This window comes from Mustela lutreola, chromosome 2 (assembly GCF_030435805.1).
Source record: "Mustela lutreola isolate mMusLut2 chromosome 2, mMusLut2.pri, whole genome shotgun sequence".
NCBI lineage: Eukaryota > Metazoa > Chordata > Mammalia > Carnivora > Mustelidae > Mustela > Mustela lutreola.
This window is the reverse complement of record NC_081291.1, coordinates 15,205,821-15,221,643: the sequence shown is the minus strand read 5'-3', so window position 1 is coordinate 15,221,643 and position 15,823 is coordinate 15,205,821. Positions and strand designations below refer to the sequence as shown.

The 15,823-nt window shown below is 47.0% G+C and overlaps 1 protein-coding gene across 2 annotated transcripts in view; it reads right to left on the bottom strand.

Moving 5' to 3' along the window:
• The window catches only part of GATAD2A (GATA zinc finger domain containing 2A), a 106,181-nt gene extending 93,641 nt beyond the window's left edge, over nt 1-12,540 (bottom strand). The window contains exon 1 of one of the 2 annotated variants that reach the window (XM_059160631.1): nt 12,206-12,540. The gene's annotated coding sequence lies outside the window, so the exon portion shown is untranslated. The remainder of the gene's footprint in view (nt 1-12,205) is intronic. The other variant, XM_059160628.1, reaches the window with a different exon arrangement.
• Between the last annotated feature and the right edge of the window lie 3,283 nt (nt 12,541-15,823).

The following is a 15,823-nucleotide window of genomic DNA, read 5'->3' as shown; positions in this document are numbered from 1 at the left end:
TGGGGGTAGGGTGAAGTAGTTACAGGGTTTATTTCTGTGATAGAAAGAGAAGGCCAGGTGTGTAGATGGAAAAAGTGACAGTAAATCCAGACTTGTTTGGGGTCCCCGGAGCTCAGGCAGGCAAATGCTAAGGCTGCTCAGACAAGAAACCTTGCTACCTCAGTGTCTAGTACTGGACTAAACAGCAAATAGTTCAGCTGGCTGATTATGAAATATGATGCAATCACTTTTAGATTCCATTCTAAAGCTGAAGAAACTAATTAAAAGACAAATAGGGCTCAAACCATGTTGTTGTTGTTTTTTAAGTTTTCCCCCTGCCCTAAAAACAAGGCAGTCAATTAATACTTACAGATACCAGTTAATGTAATACTTTAAAAACACTTCTGTTACTTAGTTAAGCATAATTTCCTTCCAAATTCATTTTAAACTTAATATCCTTCAAAGATCAGAACCTTGCTAATAATAGCCAGGCCTCCTTCCACCCTAACCACTGCAAAAATATTCTAATTACCTTTCTAACACAGTGTTAGATAAACTTCTAAGTAGCATCTGAGCCTGTTCCTGCACAACAGAGGGACAAAAGAAAAAAAGGGGGGGGCTGAATTCCATGTCCATGGCCTCTTTTATAGCAGAAAATTGGTCAAAGGCTCCATACTAGCATGAGACTGAAAAGGAGTAGCATCACCTACTGCATGTTTAAGGTACTGTACTTTTTTGTTTTTAATCAGGAGATTTCTTTAAAGTTTCTGGCAGACAAGATTCAAGATGTTTTATGTGATAAACACTGATGGACAAGAACTATCTAAGAGACAACTCATCCCAAGGGTTTTGCAAGCTGAGGAGCCTGCAGGCACCATCTCCAGAAGTTCACAGGCTGGTAGCACGAAAGACAGTATGATTTCTAAGCAGAAAATGCATTCATAGGAAAGACAGGAATCACAGAGGAAGAGGCTGCTCCCCTGCCTGGGGAGGAGTCTGGGAAATCTTTGTGGATGTGACATTTAAGCCAGTGCTCAACAGATGAATATCCCAGGCACCTAGAACAGCAGAGGCAAAGGCCAGAGCTGGCCACACCTGCAGTGTGGGGTTCTGGGGGCAGATACAGCTAAAAAGGGATGGGTTCATTATCCTTTAAACTTTCTAGGTGGCTTTCTCAAAACACAGAATGAACTGTCATCTACTTACTTAAATTCAAAGGCTAAGCAGACCTAGTTCTGTAGACTTTAACCAATTTTGAAATTACTGCTATCAGTGACACTAGGCTCCCACTTGTTTTCTGAGGTCTCTAAAGAATAAACAGGTGGTTCATTTAAAAGTGTACCAAGTCAGCTCAGGTCATGATCTCAGGGTCTTGGGATCGAGTCCCACATCGGGCTCTCTGCTCAGTGGGGAGCCTGCTTCCTTCTCTCTCTCTCTGCCTGCCTCTCCATCTACTTGTGATCTCTCTCTGTCAAATAAATAAATAAAATCTTTAAAAAAAATAAAAATAAAAAATAAAAGTGTACCAAAATCTTTTTAAAAGTAAACTTTTATGAAAAAGAGCACTGACTGCTTTTCACACTTTGCATTTTTGTTATTTTTAAAAATATTTATTTATTTTGAGAGAGAGAGTGCACAGGGTGGGGTGGCAGGGGAGAGGAAAAGAAAGAATCTTAAACAGGCTCCATACTCAGCGTGATACCCAACACAGGGCTGGATCTCAAGACCCTGAGATCATAACCTGAACCAAAATCGTGTGTCAGATGCTTAACCAACTAAGTCACCCAGATGCCTCCACATTTTGCATTTTTAGAGCTCAAAGGTCTAAAACTGTTTTCACTGAGTTCAGGGACAATCATAACTACACTCTCTAAGGGAGGAGTGTTTTAAAGTTTCTTATTTCACCCCAAATTCACACTCACAGCGACATTACAATGTAATTGGTCAGAAAAGAGAAAGAAAAGATTCATTTCTATGTTAATATTATTTCTTTAGTACTTTGATATTTTTGATACCTTTTTCAAAGATAAGAAAATAGTTAAAAGAACTATTACAGTGGTACTTTATGAAAAATACAATACTCCCAGTGCATAACTCCTGCTAAAACAAATGTCACTTTTTAAGTCACAGCATTCTTACACTAGATTAGTTTGTGGGAGACAGATCTGCACCCCTTTGACCGGTCCCTGTTGTACATACATACACTGAAAAGCTCTCTGAAACACAGCTCTGTAGAGATGGGCCACTTTGTCAGCATGTTTGTTTGTTGTTTGTTTGTTTTGAGTGTCATATCCAACCACAGTTCTGTATACTTAGTGGCTGGGCAACATGGAGTTCAGGCTCCATCTGTACTTAGTCTCTGTGTGGCCCTAAAGAAGTCCCACTACAGTGGAGTTCTGAGCACATGTGCTACCCTGAAGGGTTAAATACAAATGGCTAGATGTATCACTGTGAACCTGGAGGTATATCTCCCACTGTCCTCATCTGCATGTGTCACCAGTTGGCAAGAATATCTCTTTTGTACCTATACATCGCTTACAAAAAAAAATGCCCACCTGATGTAGATCAATTTTAAGTCTTTGAGAAGTCAGTAAGTGAACTATTTTCTAGAAATTAAAAAATTAAAAGGAAAAAAATCAGGAAGTTACAAGGAAAAAAGAATAAAAAAGGCTGTATGTCAGTCTTAAGTCTTAAGTCTGGAGATCAACCTATTCTAACCTACTTAACAAAGAAAGAGTGCTAGTCACATCATTGATCTGTTAATAAACATCCATTATTTAGACATGAAGAAAAATATGTTTTAAAAACTTGATATCCAGGGGCGCCTGGGTGGCTCAGTGGGTTAAAAGCCTCTGTCTTCAGCTCAAGTTGTGATCCCAGGGTTCTGGGATCGAGCCCCATATTGGGCTCCCTGCTCAGCAGGCAGCCTGTTTCTCCCTCTCCAGCTCCTGCATCTTGTATTCCCTCTCTCACTATCTCTTTTTTTTTTTAAGATTTTTTTTTTAAAGATTTTATTTATTTGACAGGCAGAGATTACAAGTAGTCAGAGAGGCAGGCAGGGAGAGAGGAAAAAGTAGGCTCCCCGCCAAGCAGAGAGCCCGATGTGGGGCTCGATCCCAGGATCCTGAGACCATGACCTGAGTCGAAGGCAGAGGCTTTAACCCACTGAGCCACCCAAGTGCCCCTAAGTAAGATCTTTTTTAAAAACATGATAACAGGGACGCCTGGGTGGCTCAGTTGGTTAAGCAGCTGCCTTCAGCTCAGGTCATGATCCCAGCGTCCTGGGATCGAGTCCCACATCGGGCTCCTTGCTCGGCAGGGAGCCTGCTTCTCCCTCTGCCTCTGCCTGCCATTCTGTCTGCCTGTGCTCGCTCTCTCTCTCCCTCTCTCTGACAAATAAATAAAATCTTTTAAAAAATAAATAAATAGGGGCGCCTGGGTGGCTCAGTGGGTTAAACCGCTGCCTTCGGCTCGGGTCATGATCTCAGGGTCCTGGGATCGAGTCCCGCATCGGGCTCTCTGCTCAGCGGGGAGCCTGCTTCCTCCTCTCTCTCTGTCTGCCTCTCTGCCTACTTGTAATCTCTCTCTGTCAAATAAATAAATAAAATCTTTAAAAATAAATAAATAAATAAATAAATAAATAAAAAATAAAAACATGATAACAATTCTCAAAGAAAAATAGCTGAGAAGCAGTCTGCCCAAATTTGTTCTCTCTCTCTCTTTTTTAAAGATTTTATTTATCTATTTGACAGAGATCACAATTAGGCAGAGAGGCAGGCAGAGACGGGGGGGGGGTGGGGGGGAAGGGGGGCACCGTGGGAAGCAGGCTCCCCACTGAGCAGAGAGCCTGATGCAGGGATCAATCCCAGGGCCCTGGGATCATGACCTGAGCCCAAGGCAGGCTTTAACCCACTGAGCCACCCAGATGCCCCATAGACTACATTCTCTTAAAAACAGAGTCCAGGTTTGGTCTGATTTCACAAGACATCATTGATATTTCTGATTGAAAATGCTTACTAAGAGCTCAATTTATATATTATTTAAAGCCTCTGCCTTCAGCTCAGGTTTTGATCCTGGGACCCTGGGATCAAGCCCCATATCGCATGGCTCTCTGCTCCGCAGGGAGCCTGCTTCCCTTCCTATCTCTCTGCCTGCCTCTCTGCCTGCCTCTCTGCCTGCCTATGATCTCTGTCAAATAAATAAATAAAATCTTTTAAAAAATAAATATTATTTTAATCTGAATTCAATTTTGAATCCTACTGTGGCACATTTTATAAAACTTCCTACCTTTGAAGGTAACTGGACTTTTCTTGCCAAAGGTGCTCAGTTCATACTCTGATTTTCAGATGTTCATAACCTCCTCAGGTCAAGAGAACTCACCAGGTTGCTTTTCACCTCCAGGTCCCTGCCCTGGCCCATGCTATTCCAATCCCCAGAATGCCTAGCCACCTAACAAGTAGCTCTCCCTATTGCCCCCCTTTGCTAACCCTCCAATTTGGGCCTTTTTCCCAGTTACCCTATCCATGCTTCAGGGGGCACTGCAAGTCCATATAATAAATATACAAAGGCGATGCACAGCAGCATAAAGCCACAATGAACTGAGGAAACTCAATGGGAAAAATCAGCCAATCTGGGAACCTCTAGATCATCGGTCTTCAGTTACACCCAGCTTGTGGCCCCAACGTGGACTGGTTTGCTCTCAGACAGTATAAACTGCCATAGGTAGCTATCCAAACTTGGGTGCCAATCTTAACAGGGTCAGTAAGCTTTTATATGATTCCATAACGACTACCTTTATTGGACACCTACAACAATCTGGCCACCTGCTTCATTCTTATCATCCCCACCTCACAAATGAAAAACTGAGACTCAAAGAATTTAGGCTATTTGCAATAAAGCCACTTTCCTGAGATCACAGAGCCAGCAAGTGGCAGAATCTGGATACAAACCCAAGTCTTTCTAACTCGGAAGCTTCTACTCCATAGAGGGTACTGTTCTAAGATAATGAAGACAAGTAACGGTAAACCATTCTTCAGGAGCATACTCTTGCAAAAGGACCTTCTAATGTCTGCTTCCTTGAGTTCTACATACATCTCCAGAGCAGCCCTCTCTGTAGGCAAGCTCCTGTGGTTATACAACAGGAAACCATCCTGTTGTCTACCCTGCCAGACAATCCTAAATTTGTGAGTACACTAGCTGAACCCCCAGAACTGCCACGTACAAGTCCCCTGGCGGCTTCCAGCTCTGAAAAAGCAGCTGACCAGGAAAAAGTGAGAATCTGAACATGTTTTCTGTGCTCAAACTGGGGCCCAGGAACTCCGCTGGAGGTGGAGGGCAAGGAACAGGAAGTAGGAGGGAGCAAGCATCCACTTCCCAAGGGCAGCAGAGCCAGAGGTGGGAGCCTGATCATGTGCACAGTTGCATTACTTGTCCACGCCCACTTCCGGCCAGAGCCTGCCTCTTCACCTCCGAGTCAGTATTTTGGTTGAAGGAAAGAGAGACAGACTACTAGAAACTCTCCTTGTAATCTCCCTCTTCCCCTTGGAGCCTGTATCCTGAATGAATACCCACCCCTGCTCTCTGGCTCCACCCCTCACAAATACCCTTAAGAAAAGCACCTGTCCGGGCGCCTGGGTAGCTCAGTGGGTTAAGCCTCTGCCTTCGGCTCAGGTCATGATCTCAGGGTCCTGGGATGGAGTCCTGCATCGGGCTCTCTGCTCAGCGTGAAGCCTGCTTCTCCCTCTCTCTGCCTACTTGTGATCTCTGTCTGTCAAATAAATAAATAAAATCTTTAAAAAGGAAAAAAAAAAAAAGAAAGGCACCTGTCATATAATTGATCTCCGTGGACTCACATCAAATCTGACCACAACATAGCAAAGTCAAAATAGTGCTTTCCCAGTCCCAGCATAAGGGGGAACCGTAGGCCAGACGGAACTGTGTGCCAAGAACCTACTAATACACAAGAAAGCAATCTATTTGAAATCTCACTTTTCTTTCCTAGGCTATAAACAACACCCAAGCACTCTACTTGTCTGAATTTGTTTTTAAGATTTCAAACAAGGTGTAAAGGGATTTTAGAACTGTTTATCTCTCTGCATAATATGCACTGCCATGAAGAAACGTCACAGGATTCCAAAAACACACTACCACTGACTTCAAGAAGAGCAAAGCTGAAAATACTTCTGGCAGTGACCATCCCAGATTCTCTCTTGTGTCTCTAACATTACAGTCACAATCATCCTGGATCAACTAGAGCCAAAAGCCAACAATCAACCAGGAAAACGCCAAAATTTCTGCTCCTTTTCGAGGGAAGAAACAGAAGCAAGTAACCCAGTGAGGAAATCAGACGGATAGTGAGGTTTCACTTCTAACCCTCCAAGAAACTCTACTCCAAGTTCCCAACATCCAAGGATAGTCCCAAAGAAGTCCTGCAATAGTCTTCCATTCCATAGTTTGTTTTCTTGTCTGTGACTGGGATGTATGCACCTTGAAAGCCGACTTCAGGGATGCCTGGGTGGCTCAGTTGTTAAGCATCTGACCTCAGCTCAGATCATGATCCCAGAGTCCTGGGACTGAGCCCCGCATGGGGCACGCTGCTCCATGGGAAGCCTGCTTCTCCCTCTCACACTCCCCCTACTTGTGTTCCCTTTCTCGCTGTGTCTCTCTCTGTCAAATAAATAAATAAAATCTTAAAAAAAAAAAAAAATGAGGGGTGCCTGGATGGCTCAGTGGGTTAAAGCCTTTACCTTTGGCTCAGGTCATGATCCCAAAGTCCTGAGATCAAGCCCCACACTGGATTCTCTGCTCATTGGGGAGCCTGCTTCCTCCTCTTTCTCTGCCTGCCTCTCCACCTACTTGAGATTTCTGTCTGTCAAATAAATAAATAAAATCTTTAATAAAAAGAAAGAAAGAAAGAAAGCTGACTTCATCCATCCTGCTCACTGCTAGGCCCACAGCACTCAGCATTGTGCACTGTAGGTACACAAACATTTATTGCTTGATTATTTGCTGGTGTAAGAGGAAGTTACATGAGTCAAAACAATTAAGACTATTTTTCAATCCAATTTAAGTTAAACTAAAAAAAGAGAAAAATGACCTACGTTATGGCCACACAGGAAAAACCTAGTTTAGTTGAGTGCTCCAACTGTCCCTTATAAGCCAGTTTGAAGGGATAAATTCTTTTTTTTTTAAGACTTTATTTTTATTTATTTATTTATTTATCTGAGAGAGAGACAGATAGTGACAGAGATAGCAAGAAGAAGCACAAACTGGGAGGAAAGGGAGAAGTAGGCTCCTGTGAGCTGGGGGCCAGACCTGGGTCTTGATCTTTTTTTTTTTTTTTTTTTTTTTTAAGATTTTATTTATTTATTTGACAGAGAGAAATCACAAGTAGGCAGAGAGGCAGGCAGAGAGAGAGAGAGGAGGAAGCAGGCTCCCTGCTGAGCAGAGAGCCCGATGCGGGACCCGATGCGGGACCCGATCCCAGGACCCTGAGATCATGACCTGAGCCGAAGGCAGCGGCTTAACCACTGCGCCACCCAGGCGCCCCTGGGTCTTGATCTTGATCCCCGGACCCTGGGATCATACCCTGAGCCAAAGACAGATGCTTAACCAACTGAGCCACCCAGTTTTATTCGGACAACAAACCACTATAAGCAAAGGTAGCCAGGCTGCAGAGAGAATAAAGCCAAAATTAATACTAGAAATTAAAAATAACATCTTCCATTCATTTGGATGGAACGACTTCAGACAGTAGTTATTTCTCAGTTCCAAAAGAGGTCAGGTTCTTTCTTATCATCAAGATCCACAGGGATTTAATGCCCCCAGTGCTGTCTCCAACAGGAAGGAAACCCTGACTTCCCTAGCTATTTCAGTTATATAAATCAACAGTTGATTGTCCAGAGTTAGAAGCTGAGCAGTGTTGGGACCCACATGCCTTTTAGAGCTCCCCACCGACGGGTAACCATGTTACATTAAATCTAATAAATGTACCTAGATCAATATCATTTCTAACTATCCAAGGGTTTTTATTGCTGTAAGGACCTTTCAATTTAAAAAAAAAAAAAAAAGGCTAAAAAAAAAACTTCCTGTTAGATAAAAGAGACTTGGTGGTGGCGCCACCATCCACCAAAGTGACGTCTGTGGCACACAAAAAAACGCAGCATAATTTCAAAAGGGATAGTGATCCCTTTAAAGTTATTTACCTTATTTTTTTATATTTTAAAAATAATAAAACTTTGTTCCTTTTTCTTTAATTGAATAATTGTCCTTAAAAGGATTGAGAGAAACTTAAGATTGGTGGATTCTTTGCCTCAATAGCAAAGTTGAGACAGAGACAGACAGACAGACAGAGACAGGCAGGCAGACGAAAAAAAAGAGGGAGGGAGAGGGTATAATTTCAAAGGTGGAGGGAATCCTTCAAACCTGGGAGTAGCCCAGTGGAGGCCTAGTTCAGATTTTCACCCATTATTTTCCCCTGGGTTTTAGATATTAGTGGCAAGTGCCATCTGTCACCACACTAGTAAGTGAAAAAGGTTAGACCCAAATCACTGGCCATGATTTTAGGGCTTTCACTAATGGCTAAAAAAGAATCCTCTCAACAACAGTAACAAAGGGTGTCCTGCCCACTTTAGCCCCCTATCTCCACCCCTACCCCAGAGGCTGAGTTAGCATCTTCTACAGCTCTCTAGATCTTGGGAGCTCAAGGTGAACTCTGATCTCCTCATGGGCACTAAGCTACACACTGGCCCTCTCAATGCACTATTATTATGGGACATCAAATGCCTTTGTACATCACTTTCTCAGTCTTTTGTCCTCAAATCTGATTCATTACACCAAAAGAACATTCTGCTTTCAAATTTCTAATGTGTAAGAAGAGACACTCACCAAGTAACTGCTGTATATCACTCACTCAAACAGTCCTAAAATATACATATGATCCTTTAGGTTTATAGTTCATCTACTTTTTTCTTCCCACAACTCTTGAAGTTCGTTATAATCTTCTATTTTGCCTACAGTCTAATTATAGTAATACATCTCCCTACTTGCCCTCAACTCACAAATTACCCCATTTTACAGAGGCAGAAGGCAAGGCCAAGGCAACACAAATGCCTGCTACACAGCAAATCCATCTCACAGCTCCCATCTGAACACAGAAAAACGCTGGAAGACCCAGGGTGGCAATGGGTTTTGCCAGAGACATACCACATTTCCTTCTCTACGAACACATTTAACTTTGGCAGAATATCAAGTGTTTCCTGGTCTGGAACCTTAAACTCCTGAGCACGACAGTCAACTTTATTGCACACCAACCATGTGCTAGGTGTTAGGCTGGCTGCCTGCCTCCCTTTCATTACCTCAGATTCATTCATTCATTGTCTAAGAAGCACTTCCCATCTATTGGCACATTCACACACATAGATATGTGACCCCTCAACTATTTAGTAATGTGCTGATTTTGCATTATAACTTGTACAGGACCACACAACTAGTAAGGACAGACCAAAACCTGGATCAGGTCCTTCTGACTTCAAAGCTCCCCCTTCCCTTTCCAACACCCTATCCTGTTGGTCCTACGGGTTTCATTCAAAATAGTAAATATGTGCCAGCACTTCTCTGCGCTGTCTCAGGAAACCCTAAACTCCAAGCTCCCCACCATCCTTCCCCTTCCCCTCAGGGCAGTGCCTACAACTGACCAGGAAGAGGCAGTAGGAGAACATCCAGGTATGAGGCACCATCCTGCCTGGACTTGACTACCCAGGAGCAAAGGGCCCAGGAAACTCTCCAAGCGCTTATCCACAGAAGAAAATAGCTCGAGTTGAAACTTGTGTCCACATGGTCCACCGACAGATTTAGAACTCAAATTATAGCCTCGGCAGGAATCTTCACAAAGGACTCAAATTAAGCAAGACCAGATGGAAATGAACAGGAGAGAGACAGCCTTAAGTCACATTGTTAAGTGAACTGCAGTTCTAGCAGAGTCAGAGAGAAGAACTTGTTGAAATGCTAAACCAAACAGTTCAGTCTTCATTTCAGAACTCCACTTCAAAAACGTTGTCCCCATGTTTTTAGCTCGAGTCTTGTACATGGACACGAAGTGGTTACAAGTTACTCAGGTTTCAAACTGAGTTCATTCCTGTCCTTTGGACCATCTCTCAATGCCAGCATTCATCTACTTGGGCTCCAGAGAGCTCTGCGTTTGGCAAAGCAGATAAAATTAGCTACTGGAGTGAATTTGGAATCCAGGGTGGACCATTAAAAAAAGCACACATGAGATTTGTAAAAGCCATGTAAAAACTTCCTTTGGGCTAGGCTGAAGTTACCTAAAACTTAGAGAAATACTGTCAAATACCTAGTCCTCTGCCTCCCTTCTACTCTTCCTGGATCTAAGGTGACCCATTTCCTGTTCTTGCCCTGCCATTCAAACCAAATTGGCCCACAAACTGGGGATCCTCTAGAGATCAAGGGGTGAATCAGAGAAAACAGAGCAGGAAGACCTGAAGGAGTGTGTTTTTGCTTCTCCTTTTTTGGGGAGTGTGTGACACTATGCAGAAGGAGGACTGAGGGATGGGACAGGAAGTGGGTCGGTCCCACAGCCTAACAGTGTGATAATGGAGGATAATGGGAGGACAATGCTCCAGCCCTGTCCCTCCTGCCTCCACAATGGCCTGACAATACTGTGGTGGCTGATGGTTCAAAATGGAGTAACCAAGATGGTCATCTGGCAACAGCCCCTGCTCCCCCCTCAAATCTAGCAGGTCTCAGAAGGACGAGAGAAAACAGTGCTCTTTGACTGTCTCTCAAAATTCCTTTCCAGCCACAAAATTCTCCAGGTCCTTGGAAGCTGAGGTAAAAGTTCAAAGGACTCCTCCTCCAATCTAGCAAGAAATAAGACTAAAAAGGGGGTCACATTTCTGGTCTCTTCTTCCAGAGAGGAAGAGGGTGCCCAAAAAAGGAACAGGGGAACCTTGAAGTTAGGGGATCCACGAAATGAAAGAAGAGTTTCTCCCTTGAGAATAGGGTAGGTAACCACCTCAGGAAAGGGGGACATGACCTCGGGCAAGTGAGAGGGGAATGCCTCAGAAGCTGGGGCCACCCCTCAGAGAAGTGAGGAAATCTAAAGTGTTTCCCACCAGCAGAGGATATCTTGGAAAAGTGGAGGCAAACTTAAGAGACACTGAGGATCCCCTGGGAGAAGGACAACCCACATTAGGGAGAGAACCTCTGGAGAAGCCAGAAACCCCTCAGAAAATTGTGGCTTCCATAGATTAGTGGAGACCCTAAAAGAAAATATTTTGGGAAAGTGGGGAACTTTTCCTCTGAGAACTAAGGATCCAGTCAGATGAATGGGTGTTTCAGGGTAGTGGGGGACCCCTCAGGAAAGAGAAGACACTTATCAAAATGTGGGGGTCCCAGCAAGAGTGGAAATAGTTCAGAAAAGTGGGGAACACGTCCAGAAGGAATTCTGACAGAGGCAGGAACACCTCGGATTAGTTGGGGTACCCTTGGGAGAAGGAGGTCACCCAGGGAGAGGGGAGGGCAGCAGGGAGAGCATCTCAGAAAGGGGGGGGCCCTATGCAAGGTGGGAGATACCTTAGCAAAGCAAGGGCAAAAAGGGGGTAAGAGGGACAACAGCTCAGAGAAGCAGGGCTCTCCTCAGAGAACTGGGTGGGGGCTCCCTGGAAAAGCCGGGAGGTCTCCTCAGAGAAGCTGTGCCCCCCGAGAAGTGAGAGGGTCCCCCAGAAGCACGGTGTCTCCTGAGAGAAGCAGGAGTTCAGAGAAAATCAGGAGGGGGTCCCTCAGAGACAGAGCACCGCTCAGAGAAGTAGGGGTCCCCTTAGAGAAGTTGGGAGGGGGCTCTCAGGGAGGCGGGACCCTCAGAGAAGGGATGAGGGGGTCCCTCAATGGCACGGGGGAGGGAGGGCTACCTCGGAGAGGGAGAAAAGTGGAGCGTCTATCAGAGAAGGGGGGCGCCCCTCGGAAAAGTGGACGTCCCTCAGAGGAAAGAAGTATCTCAGAGAGGTGGGGTCCCTCAGAGAAGTGGGGGTCCCTCAGAGAGATGGGGGTCCCTCGGAGAAGGGGGTCTCCCCTCAGAGAGGCGGGGGTCCCCTCAGACAAGAGGGTCCGCGCACCGAAGGCGGTCCCCTCAGAGAAGCGGAAGCCCCAGAGAAGCCCGGGGCACCGGAAGCCGGGGACCCGCCACCGGCGGCGCCGGCCCCTCACTCACCGAAGTTGCTCGGCGCCTCTGCGGGCGGCTGCTGGGCCCCGGGTGGCCTCGGGAGGCGGGGTCCGGTCCAATCAGCTCGGGTCCCGCGGCGGCGGCTCCCTCAGGTGGCGCCCGCGGCGGCGGCTGCGACAGGACGACGGACGACCGACCGACCGACTGCGCGGGCGGCGCGGAGCGCGCTCGGGTGGCGGGGGTGCGCGTGCGCGCGCCGGGGCGCTGACCCCGGGCAGGAGGAGCCGCCTCGCCGCGCTCGGAGCCGCCGCTCGGTCTCGCCGCTCCTTCTCACACTGAAATTGCCCGCTTCGCAGCCCGGCTTCCCCGGTTGCTAGGCAGATTTCGCCTCGCACACTTCCGGGTTGAGGCGCGTCTCGTCGAGTGGCGGCGCCGCAGGCCAATGAGGTCCGGCCGAGGCTCCGGGGATCCGCGCCCCACGGAGGGCGTGGCCAGCCTCACGACGGACAGGGCCCCACAGCCAATGAGAGAGCGAGCCGGCTGGCCCTCGGGACCGCGCCGGCGGTCTGGGCGGCCCCGAGGAGGTGGGACGGGGTGACTGACAAGCGGTCTACCAATAGAAGAGTGGAGCGGACCTCGGGGCCAGTTAGGGACCTTTGGGGGCGGGGATTCGGCTTCGGGGCGGGAACGCCACGAGGGGCGGGGACTTGGAGACGCGTCAATTCTTGGCCGGCTCGCTCGGACCCCGGAGGGCGTTTCAGCTGGGCCGCCCCGCGGCCGACCACTGGCTGGGCAGGGGGTTCCCCGCAGTGCTCAGCAGGGGCGCCCCACCCACAATGCACCGGAGAGGGCCTGGGCAGGGCGGGCGTGGGGCGGTTACGCCGGGCGGTGGGCGGGACCGCGTGAGGCGCGCTCTGAGAAGACTGGGCAGCCCTTGGCTCGGCCTTGTTCCCGAGGGAATTCGTTGCCCTGCCCCCCCCCATCCCCCACCCACCCTCGCGCCCGCCCGGATCTTTTCTGACAAGAGTTGTGGTTCGACTTCTGAGAAGAATCTTGGGGATTCTTGTCCCTGGCCCCCGTTCTGAGGAGAATCTTCGGAATTCGTTTCCGAGCCCCCATTCTGAGGAGAAGCCAGGAATCTTGCCCCTAGCCCCTCTGCTAAAGAGAATCTTGGAGGCTCTTGCTCTGGCCCTCTCCTGAAGAAAGTTTTGGCGATTCTTGCCCCGCCCGCTTTTTTCAGTGTGGCCAGGATGAGGGTGATTTTATAGCTTCGCACCCCTAACTCTGTTTTCTAAGCAGATTTGTAGAGTTTCGGGTCCTTGCCCCCTTTACTAAAGAGAATTGGAGGATCTTAGGGTCCACTGCCTTTCCTGGAGAGTATTTGCGGAGCAGACCCTGGCTCTTTTCTGAGCACTATTAGGGGCCACTGGCCCTATCCCTCCCTTGGCTGAGGGGCAGTGGGGGCTGTGTGCCGCGGCCTTCATATCTAAAGATAACTCGGGAAATTCCTATGTCGTATCTCCCTCCCCCGACCAGAGGAGAAACTTGAGACTTCAAGCACCTCTCTTTTCTTCAGAGACAACTCTCAGGAGATTGATACCCCCTCATCCCTTTTACTAAAGAAATGTCAGGTTGTGCTCCCTGAACTTTTTCAAAACAGTGTCCGTGTTGCAGTAATGGCTCCCCTTTTCCTAGGAACTGTGACCGTTTGACTCGTCCCCTAGAAAATTTTGGGGAGTTAAATACTTCCTTTTTGGAAAAGCCACCCATTTAGCCCTCTCTTCTCTTATTTTGAGAGTGGTTTTCGGCGCAGCTCTCTTCTCTTTCCCAAGAGGTAATCAAATCTGTGGCCATTCCTGATTCTGTCCCCTGTTGAGCTCTTTAGCTTGTTTCCTTCTCTACTGGGTGGGGCCGTTCCAGGAAGCATTCCTGCTTCCCACCCACCCCCAGACAAAATTCATCAGTCCCTCAAACTGCAGTGTTCGCACCTATGCTGTAGTAAGTACTGTGGGCCACCAGGTGTCAAAGGCCTTTGCCTGCCTCTGTCTTCCCCCTGTTGATCTGAACTCCTTGCCTGATTTCCCCCTCAAAGAACGCAACTTTGGGATGCCTGGTTGGCTCGGTTGGTAGAACATGGGACTCTTGATCTTGGGGTTGTAAATTCAAGCCTCACACTGGATATGAGGTTACTTAAAAATAAAATCTTGGGGCACCTCGGTGGCTTAGTGGGTTAAGCCTCTGCCTTACGCTCAGGTCATGATCCCAGGGTCCTGGGATCAAGCCCCGCATTGGGCTCTCTGCTCAGCAGGGAACCTGCCTCCTCCTCTCTCTCTGCCTGCCGCTCTACCTACTTGTGATCTCTCTCTGTCAAATAAATGAATAAAATCTTTAAAATTTAATTAATTAAAATCTTTTTGGGGGTGCCTGGGTGGCTCACTTGGTTAAGCAACTGCCTTTTTGGCTCGGGTCATGATCCTGGAGTCCCAGGATCAAGTTCCTGCTCAGAAGGGAGTCTGCTTCTCCCTCTGACCCTCCCACCTCTCATGCTCTCTCTCTCTCTCTCTCTCTCTCTCTCTCATTCTCTCTCTTTCAAATAAACAAATAAAATCTTTAATAAAATAAAAAAATAAAATCTTTTTGAAGAACCTAGCTCTGGGACACCTAGCTGGCCCAGTCAGAAAAGCATGCAACTGTTGATCTCAGGGTTGAGAGTTTGAGCCCCACCTTGGGTTTGAAGATTACTTATAAATAAACAAAAACAAAACAAAACAAAAGAACCCAGCTTTGCCCTTCGTAGACAACCAACCAACCATTGAATCAAAGGAGTGAAGAGAGTAGCCAAGAGAAAGGCCCACAACACTGTGAGGATTCAATATGGCAAACTTTGATCTCCCCACTTTGTGCACAGAAACGTGCAAGGTACTGAGATTCCTAAATTATAGGATGGAACTTTGTGAGCCAAGATGAATACTATAAAGGGAAACAGGCCTGTCAGGCAAGGCAGAATGTTATACTAAAGAGATACCAAGAAGATATTGTAGGAATGTGATTAAATGAGATAATGATGTGAAACTGTTTTGTAAACCATGAAGCGGTGGTGGAAAAGATTGTTACAAGTGGGCTAACATTCCTGGAAGAAAAGTAAAGGATAAATTCTGAGAGTCACAAAAATGGGAGGTTGGCGGGCAGCCCTGTGGGGCCTGATTTCCCTGAACTCAGCCTGGACTCAAGTGGCAAGGTTGACAGAGTCCTTGGCTAGAGAAGGAAGCCACTGGAAACATGAAGACAACTTGTTCCCAGAGCCCCTTGTTTGCACCTCTGTTGTAACACTTACCACATTCTGCAAGTGTCTGAGCTGGTCTCGGTGGACAATAACCACTCAGAATTTGGTGACTAGCAGAACTGTAGCTGAACTCACAGGAGCTAGGCCAGTTACTTTCCTCAGCCCTGTCAGAAATGAGAACACCAATCTCAAAGTTGCCCAGAGAAGAGTGTACCGTGTATGGTGCACAGTAGGATTCAGGAGCTTTCCCTTTCATTCCAGCCACTAAGCAGGATGCTTTCTGAGAGCAGGGATCCAGCCTTATTCGTTTAAGTAGTCTCTCAGTGCTTTTATAGTGACTGAGTTGAACTGGGATCAAAGAGCAACTCATTGTCCAAAGCTTC